Source organism: Humulus lupulus, chromosome 2 (genome assembly GCF_963169125.1).
Source record: "Humulus lupulus chromosome 2, drHumLupu1.1, whole genome shotgun sequence".
Lineage (NCBI taxonomy): Eukaryota > Viridiplantae > Streptophyta > Magnoliopsida > Rosales > Cannabaceae > Humulus > Humulus lupulus.
In genome coordinates, this window is record NC_084794.1 from 94,959,282 (window position 1) to 94,967,255 (window position 7,974).

At 33.8% G+C, this 7,974-nt stretch overlaps 1 long non-coding RNA gene across 1 annotated transcript; it reads left to right on the top strand.

Moving 5' to 3' along the window:
- Window positions 1–6,482: 6,482 nt before the first annotated feature.
- On the top strand, window positions 6,483–7,724 carry LOC133816201 (uncharacterized). Its single transcript, XR_009885072.1, has 3 exons — window positions 6,483–6,584; window positions 6,750–6,870; window positions 7,623–7,724. It is a non-coding gene; the product is annotated as an uncharacterized LOC133816201 (long non-coding RNA).
- The last annotated feature ends 250 nt before the right edge of the window (window positions 7,725–7,974 follow it).

A 7,974-nucleotide genomic window follows, 5' to 3' on the forward strand; every position in this document is an offset into this window, starting at 1 on the left:
TTGCATAAGGTCACTCACAAAATGGCGGCCTACCATTACCAAGATATTAAAAAACCCTTTTAATGACATACCATATATCTATATGTATGTATATATATTATACTAATACTATAATAAACCTCTGCTAAATGGTATTTAAAAAAATCATGATTCATATCAATAGAATAGCAAAACTTGTTGCTTATTCTTGCATGGTATCTATCTAGGCCATTTGTTGAGAGGAAATGATATTATATTATATTATATATATATAACTTTGGTTCTAATCTTCTGAGATGCTTTCCTTATTAATATGGTCATATTATTTTTATAAATGGAAATGAATAAGAATATGTATAACTTTGTCAATAAATTATTTTCTCGTGGAGGAATATCATGGGTTTAGCTTAGACTACATATATTGTGCCACATGTTAATACAGTAGCCTTTAGTTGACTGACCTGCTAGTAAGCTACATATAGTTATATATATATATATGATACCATATTTGAATTAATATTTGTTTTCTTCAAACTATTTATGGTGGTTTGCCTGTAAAATGACTTTGTACATCTCTATCACCACCCAAAGGTCTTATAGGAGACTTAGATTTGGTATTTTTTAAAAAAAAAATATATTTTAATCTTGATTAGAGGGTCATTGATTTCAGTTTTTCACGCAATTTCTTAATTAGAAAATACTCTATCCAACTAACCCCTAATCAAATGATTTTGTTGTGTTGTTTATGTTTTTATCTATCTATGTTTTTGCTTCAAATGGTTGAGTTTGGCTTCACGTTGGGGTAACTTGTTCTCTTGATGAATGTGTGCTAGGTATTGATACTAGCCTTGTTTTTTGAATTCAGAGTCGTTGGCATTGCATGAAAGAACAGGGAAGACTAGGGTGAGTCTTTCCTCATTCATATATAAATTTTGTTTAACTTCTCTATCGTTTCCTTCCTCTCTTTCTCTCTCACACATGTACATGAACACATGATTTCATACTAAAAGAAGAACCAACGTCTTATCTTTCTCTGCCGAGTTATGGTCTCTCTCTCTCTCTCTTTCTCAAGCTCTCTGTGTTAGCCTTTTTATCTGAGATCAATTTGTTTGAATTTTTTTTATTCAAGTTAGAAGTTCACTAATACTGTAGCATCTTAGTTTTTGCTTCATGAGTTTTCTTTTATTGATGGTTGAAGTTTGTTATGGTTTCTGTTATGGGCTCGAAAAGTTCTCCATAAATTCCACTTTTTGGTTATAGTAAAGTAGTTCTTTGTAGGTTTCTGTTCTGGTTTTGTGTTGTTATACTAATAAAATTAAGTTTCTCTTAGTGAGTTAATGATTTTTTTTTCAGCGTTTCCTCATCCCATTTTTGCAGTTAAGTTGCTTTGTAGGTTTCTGTTTTGGTTTTTTATTTTTTGCAGTGCTTTTTTTATTATGCACTTTGGCATTGTTTGGGGATATTAGTGACTCAAATGAAGAACCCCTTGTAACCGGTTAATGTTGGTAAAGACTTGCTTTTTAAAGTTTGATTATGTCTTTGCATTTTCATCTTAAAAAACTATTCAGAGTTGCTTCTTAGAACATGATGATACAGTAAATGTGATATTTGGAAGGTCTCTAAGTTGCATCAAAAATTTTAGGGGTTTGTTTAGATCTTAGGACATGGGTTTTTTATTTTTTATACCACTCCATGTCCTTTTCGCTTGTTAGGAAATATTTAGAGTTAGCAACTAAAGATGACCCATCCTGGTACATAAATATAACTTCAGATAATCTTCCTTTACAGTATGCCAAAATCAAAGGCAGAGGCTCTTTTTTTTTTGTTGGCAATTCTTGTTCTTACTTCATCGATAAGTATATAGTGAATTCTTGTTTTTCTTCAAACAAAAAAAAGCTCTAATATATCTTAGCATCTTGAATGTGGCTTTGGCTGACCTCCAGCTTTGGGCTTTTGTTTTGCTTGTTTCTTAGTTTTAGCTCTCGGACTTGGAAATTGTGATAATCAAGCCGTGACCCAATTTTTGTTTAAATCCTTTGATGCTTTCCTCATATTAATCTATATTCTATTTGTGGTGATATTCCTTATGTTTGGAGGCCCTTGAGCTTTGACTACATTTAAGTTTGCCACTAAATTACTCTAGGGAAGCTATATATTTTTAATTGGCTATTCTTACTGCCAATTTTTTTTCTTCGAATATTAAAATATAATCCTCTTATGAAATAGACTCGTTTTGAGTTATCATTTTCAATTTTTGTAGGAAAAAAAGAGTCTTCGCTATGATGAGCTCAAAATTCTTGTTCACTAATGGTGCCTCCTATGTTTGGGATCCAAGAAAATGGTGCTCATTTGGCTGTGGTGGGTCCTGGGAGGGAAGTGTAACTAATTTCTTTGTTGTCTGTCGCAAGGTGAATGATCAAGACGTAAGATTTTCTGGTTGTGTTATGCTTCAATGAACTTCAATTTATAATATAATGGAAGAACTTTATTAGAGGATGAAATTAGACACAAGATGATCTGAACCTCATTTGATAAACTAAAGTTAATACATGATTTTTCTGCTTCTTTGGCACAATTATAGACACCATTTTCTTGTTTTTTCCAATTCGAAATGTTGACTTTATAGATAATAGAATTGAATCTTAGGGTGACTTGTGATCAACACAAGTTGCTTGAAACTGGTCTACAAGAGCTGCTGTTGTTCTTTTACTTTTAGTTGTTGCTCTTCTTTGTGTGTACGAACTTTGTGTTGTGTATGTTACAGCTGGTTCAGCAATTGCGTATCAACAATTGCCTTAGCAATTAACCTGTTCTTTCTATGTAGAATGGTGTTTAATGGTACATGCAGTTCTCTTGTCTGGAGTTTTGGTCATTCACTACACCAAATACCCATTTCCATAACACATGAATATAATAGAAATGAAAAAGTATTATGGTAAATGTTATGTATGTAGCAAAATAAAAAGGCGGTAATATTTTGGCAGCCTGCCACTTATACATTTTTTTTCGGAAAAAATCACACCAATTTCGGACTCACCATTTTCTTCTTCGGCTAAGCAAAGTCCAAACTTTATCTTCGGTTTCATCATCCTTGCTTCAAATCTGAGCTCACATCTCCTCCATCCCTCAAATCTCAGCCTCCATCCCTCATATCTCCTCCATCTCTCTCTCGTCTTTCTCTATCTCTCTGTCAGTAGGGTTCCATTCGTTGGGTTGTTTCAATCCTCTTCGGTCTTGGCAAGCCAGGTAAGGATATATAGTTTTAGGTGTTATTGATCTGGGTCATTGGTTTTTTATGCTAATTGAGCTTAATTTGGGAATAAATCCAATGGGTTGTTTGATTTTCTGTTTCCCTCTACCTCCGGCCTCCCCGACCTCTGCTCTCACACTCTCTCTCTCCATATTTCTCGGCAACGGACAGTCCAGCAAGCCGAGCAGCAGAGGAAGCAGAGCACCCACTGACGGCGACTTCTCCAACAGGCTCTCGGCTTGCTCTCTCTGACTAGCAACGACGCAGGAAGGGACTCCTCCAACAGGTTCTGTCAGCTCTCTTCTTTCTTTGTGTCTTGGACTGAATTAACTGGTCATAGCGAATTGAGATGAATGTGAATATCTTGTTTTGAAGCGTGGTTTGATTTTTTCTATGTAATTTTCTTCAGTCCAATTTTCCTTACATATAATACAAATTTTTCTCTTAGAGTGTCCCTCAATAATCTGCAAATTGGTTTCCTTCTCCGTCCGCGCCCTCCTCTCTGTATATATACTATAAGCACATAGGCTAAATATTAGATAAATGTAATTTGCAGCAATGGTATGTCGAGTATCCCGAGGAAGGTCCATGGTATGAACTGTTGGTCATTCCACTTCGTTTTGAGCTACTTTGTTCAATCATGATCCCCATATCAATTAAGGTATCCTTCTGTATAAAAATGTGTGAGAAACTGTGGTACATAAATCATTATAAGAATAAAAGACACAACAATGCTTTTGTTAACAAAAGTTAGAATTTCTCTGTTTGAAAGCGGTTGATAGTCTCCAGTGTAAACTGTTATATCTTTGGCATGTGTCCCTTGACCTTGTGAAGAGCTTGTATGCAAAGTTTATTGATTGGGATGATAAAATGATTGACCATGAGACTATTACTCCAGCCCATGCAACAAAGTGAGTGTAATTGGTATTATAGTAATTGTCAATGCTTCCCCCCCCCCCCCCCCCCCCCTTTTTGAATATATGCATATGAGGTTTATATAATATGTGGCAGTACAGCAATCAGCGAGGAATTGGGCCAGGTTGAGTACATTTTGACTGAAAAAACTGGTACTCTAACAGAAAATAAGATGATCTTTAGAAGGTGCTGTATCAGTGGCATTTTCTATGGAAATGAGACAGGAGATGCCTTAAAAGGCATGGTGTTTTTCTGAACAAATATTTCTGTTAAACTTATGTAGTTATTAACTTAATTTGGGGTTGTAAATTGGTGTTAAGTTGACCTTACATCAAAAATGTATTTTGGGGATAATTCCCTTGTGTATATGCCCTAGCGGTTTATTCTGCTGCAAAGATTCTTGGTCTTGATGTTCAGTATTGTTACTGTAGAAAGTAATAGTGATGAAACAATTCTTGGTGAATTAGAGAGGTATTATCTATTGTGGCATCCCACGCCTGAATGCCCTTGTATTTGGCATCTGGCATGAAGCAAAAGTAATGGAGATCATATATTATTGTATATAGTGTGCTCGTTTGACATATCTTTTGCTTTTACTTTTATATAGTAGAAGAAGAGAAGTAAAAGGCCAAGTTTTTTTTTTTTCAATTACGGTTTGGATAGTTTATTTTATTTTATTTTTTTAAATCACAACAAATATTTTATTATATTTAATTTTATTTTATTAATTAGACTAAGGATAAAATATGTAATCTAAGTTTTTTTTTTAAAAAAAAAATTAAAACTGAAAACAACTTCCCTTTTTTATTCAAAAGATCTTTATGAAGAAGTTAATGGACATTTACTTCCTCGTAGAGTTTGAAAATTCATAAAACACTTTTAAAAATTCATCCAAACACTTAAAAAAGTAACATTTAGGCTCTGGAAAAGTTTCAAAGCCATGTCAAACAGGCCCTCTGAATGATTTGTTTAAGACCTATGAATGTTGGGCTATGTGGTTATGTTCATAGTTCAATTGCTCATGTGTTAATATGTAGGTTCAAAGACAAATAATAAAGAAAATGTAGTATTTGTTTTAAATGGGCTTGGTGATTGGCTAATTTATTTCTGTCATTGATTTGATATCATTGACAGTTATAGGACTGTTTTGGATTATAATTTAACTTTATTTTCTGATTAGTTTTGTTTTATGATAAAAAGATGCAAGGTTGCTCAATGCTGTTGCAAGCGGTTCTCCTGATGTTATACGGTTCCTTACAATAATGGCAATATGTAATACAGTAATACCAGTACAGAGGTGATTTTTCTTCTATATGTATTTTTTTTTCTTCTGTTTTTGATGGTTTTACAATCTTTTGATTTTCCCATAGATTACCATTTATTGTGATAGCATGTAGGAGATATGAAAGAAAAATAAATGAACTTATTTACAGATTCTGATCTTTGCATATTTCTTTTGCTCTTTGTAGCAAAAGTGGTGCTATCATGTACAAGGCGCAGTCCCAGGATGAGGATGCACTTGTCCAAGCTGCTACTCAATTCCATATGGTTTTCTTCAATAAAAGTGGAAATATTCTTGGTACGTTGGTTTGTTCTTTGCTATTTGGATATTCTGTTTTGATCTTAGGTTTGGCTATTTGATATTGATCAATGTATTACAGAGACCAGTTCAATGCTTCTACACTTCGATATGAGGTTTTGGAAACTCTGGAGTTTACTTCGGATAGGAAAAGAATGTCAATTATGGTGAAGGATTGCCAGAATGGGAATATTATTCTTTTATCAAAGGGTGTAGATGAAGCAATTCTTCCGTATGCAAGTGCTGGTAAATCTAATTGTACTTTTTAATGACCTCCCTTTCTTAGTCACCTATAAGGTGAAGTATGTTGGAGTTTCTTGGCTCAGGGGATTGATATATTTCTTGTTGAAACCTTCGCACTAATTGATTTCTTATAATTCATTTTAATATAAGCCCCCACAGAGTAGGTTTTGATTCTTTTTATCTGCTCATGTATATTAGTTCTCAATTATTTACTGCTATATATGCTACTAGATGTCTAGAAATATATGGTTAATGCATGTTGCTCGTATTGGTGTTTGATGGTTTCCAATGTACCTCAAGGCAGTAGACAAGGACATTTATTGAAGCTGTGGAACAATATGCTTAATTAGGTCTTCGTACACTTTGTCTTGCTTGGCGTATTTTGGAGGAAGTTGAGTATCAAGAATGGTTTTCGATGTTTAAAGAGGCCAGTAGTACAGTGGTTGATAGAGAGGTAAACACCTAAAGCACACAAACTCATTCACATGTCATGAGTTTTCTGTCTATCCACTCCCTTTACTTCACTACTCTTTGCAGTGGAGACTAGCTGAGGTCTGTGAAAGATTAGAACATGATCTTGTGATCCTTGGGGTTACCGCAATAGAAGACCGTTTACAGGTGACATAATGCACTTATTACTTTTTTCTAACATATATATGTGTGTATATTTTCTACTAATTGCAGAGTGCTCAGTAGAAGGGGAAACATAGTTAGATTAGGGATACTATTGCTTGGATTGTACTAGATACTGATAGTTGTGATATTTTAAACTGTAATTGTTAGGATGGGGTACCAGAAACAATAGAGGCATTAAGAAAAGCAGGAATCAATTTCTGGATGCTTACTGGTGACAAGCAGAATACTGCAATACAGATTGCTCTTTCTTGCAATTTTGTTTCACCAGGTAGTCAAACTAATTGGATTATTAACTTGTGTTTTGTTCGTTTTATTGTTTGAAGCAGCCTAATTATTTAAGCAGAAAAATTTGTGTCTTGGACTGAATTAACTGGTCATGGAGAATTGAGATGGATGTGAATATCTTGCTTTGAAGCGTGGTTTGATTTTTTCTATGTAATTTTCTTCAGTCCAATTTTCCTTACATATAATACAAATTTGTCTCTTAGAGTGTCCCTCAATAATCTGCAAATCGGTTTCCTTCTCCGTCTGCCCCCTCCTCTCTGTATATATACTATAAGCACATAGGCTAAATATTAGATAAATGTAATGAAGAAGCAGAACAAAGGAGAATGGAGTGGATTATCTGAAATGAGATTGACACTTGGCCTTAATGTCTCTAGTTGTTTCAGATAATTACCTTGCTCCAAATACTTTATCAATTTTTTCACTTGATTGATTTTTTTTATTTTGGTGTCTGGTTTTTTTCTTTCATAATTTTTAGTTCTTTCTGCAATTCCCTTTTATGTAATTGGTAAAATAACAAAAAAGTATTGGGGCTAAAGATTGATTTGCGTGGCTTAAATAGAGAGATGACTTTAACTTGCTATGGTATGTTCTACCTGGCTCTATTGCTTAATTTAATGATTTGAGTTTGTTGCCTTCCATAGCTCTGTAAGGGATATGTTTCTTCCCTCTCTTTAATATTATCAATTTTCATTAAATATTATTTGCTTTATGTTATGCTTTCTGACTTGACAGAGCCAAAAGGACAACTTCTATTAATTAATGGCAAAACAGAAGATGAAGTCGGCAGAAGTTTAGAGAGAGTTTTACTTACAATGAGGATTACAACTTCAGAACCTAAGGTATTTTATATAGCTCCTAGTTGGCAGAAATCAACTTTAGATTATCTTTGCCATTATTAACATTCTAGGCTGTATCAAAATGTTGAAAAAAGTTCATTGTTATACTTATATCAGACAGTTTAAGTTTATTTCAAGCTCACTTTGTTGTGTGTTAATAAGTATAATTTCATTTTTCTAGTCAAAGGTTGTAAAAAACTATATCAGAATTGAAGGCAATTTTCTCAATTGAATCGAAAGGTAGGTTT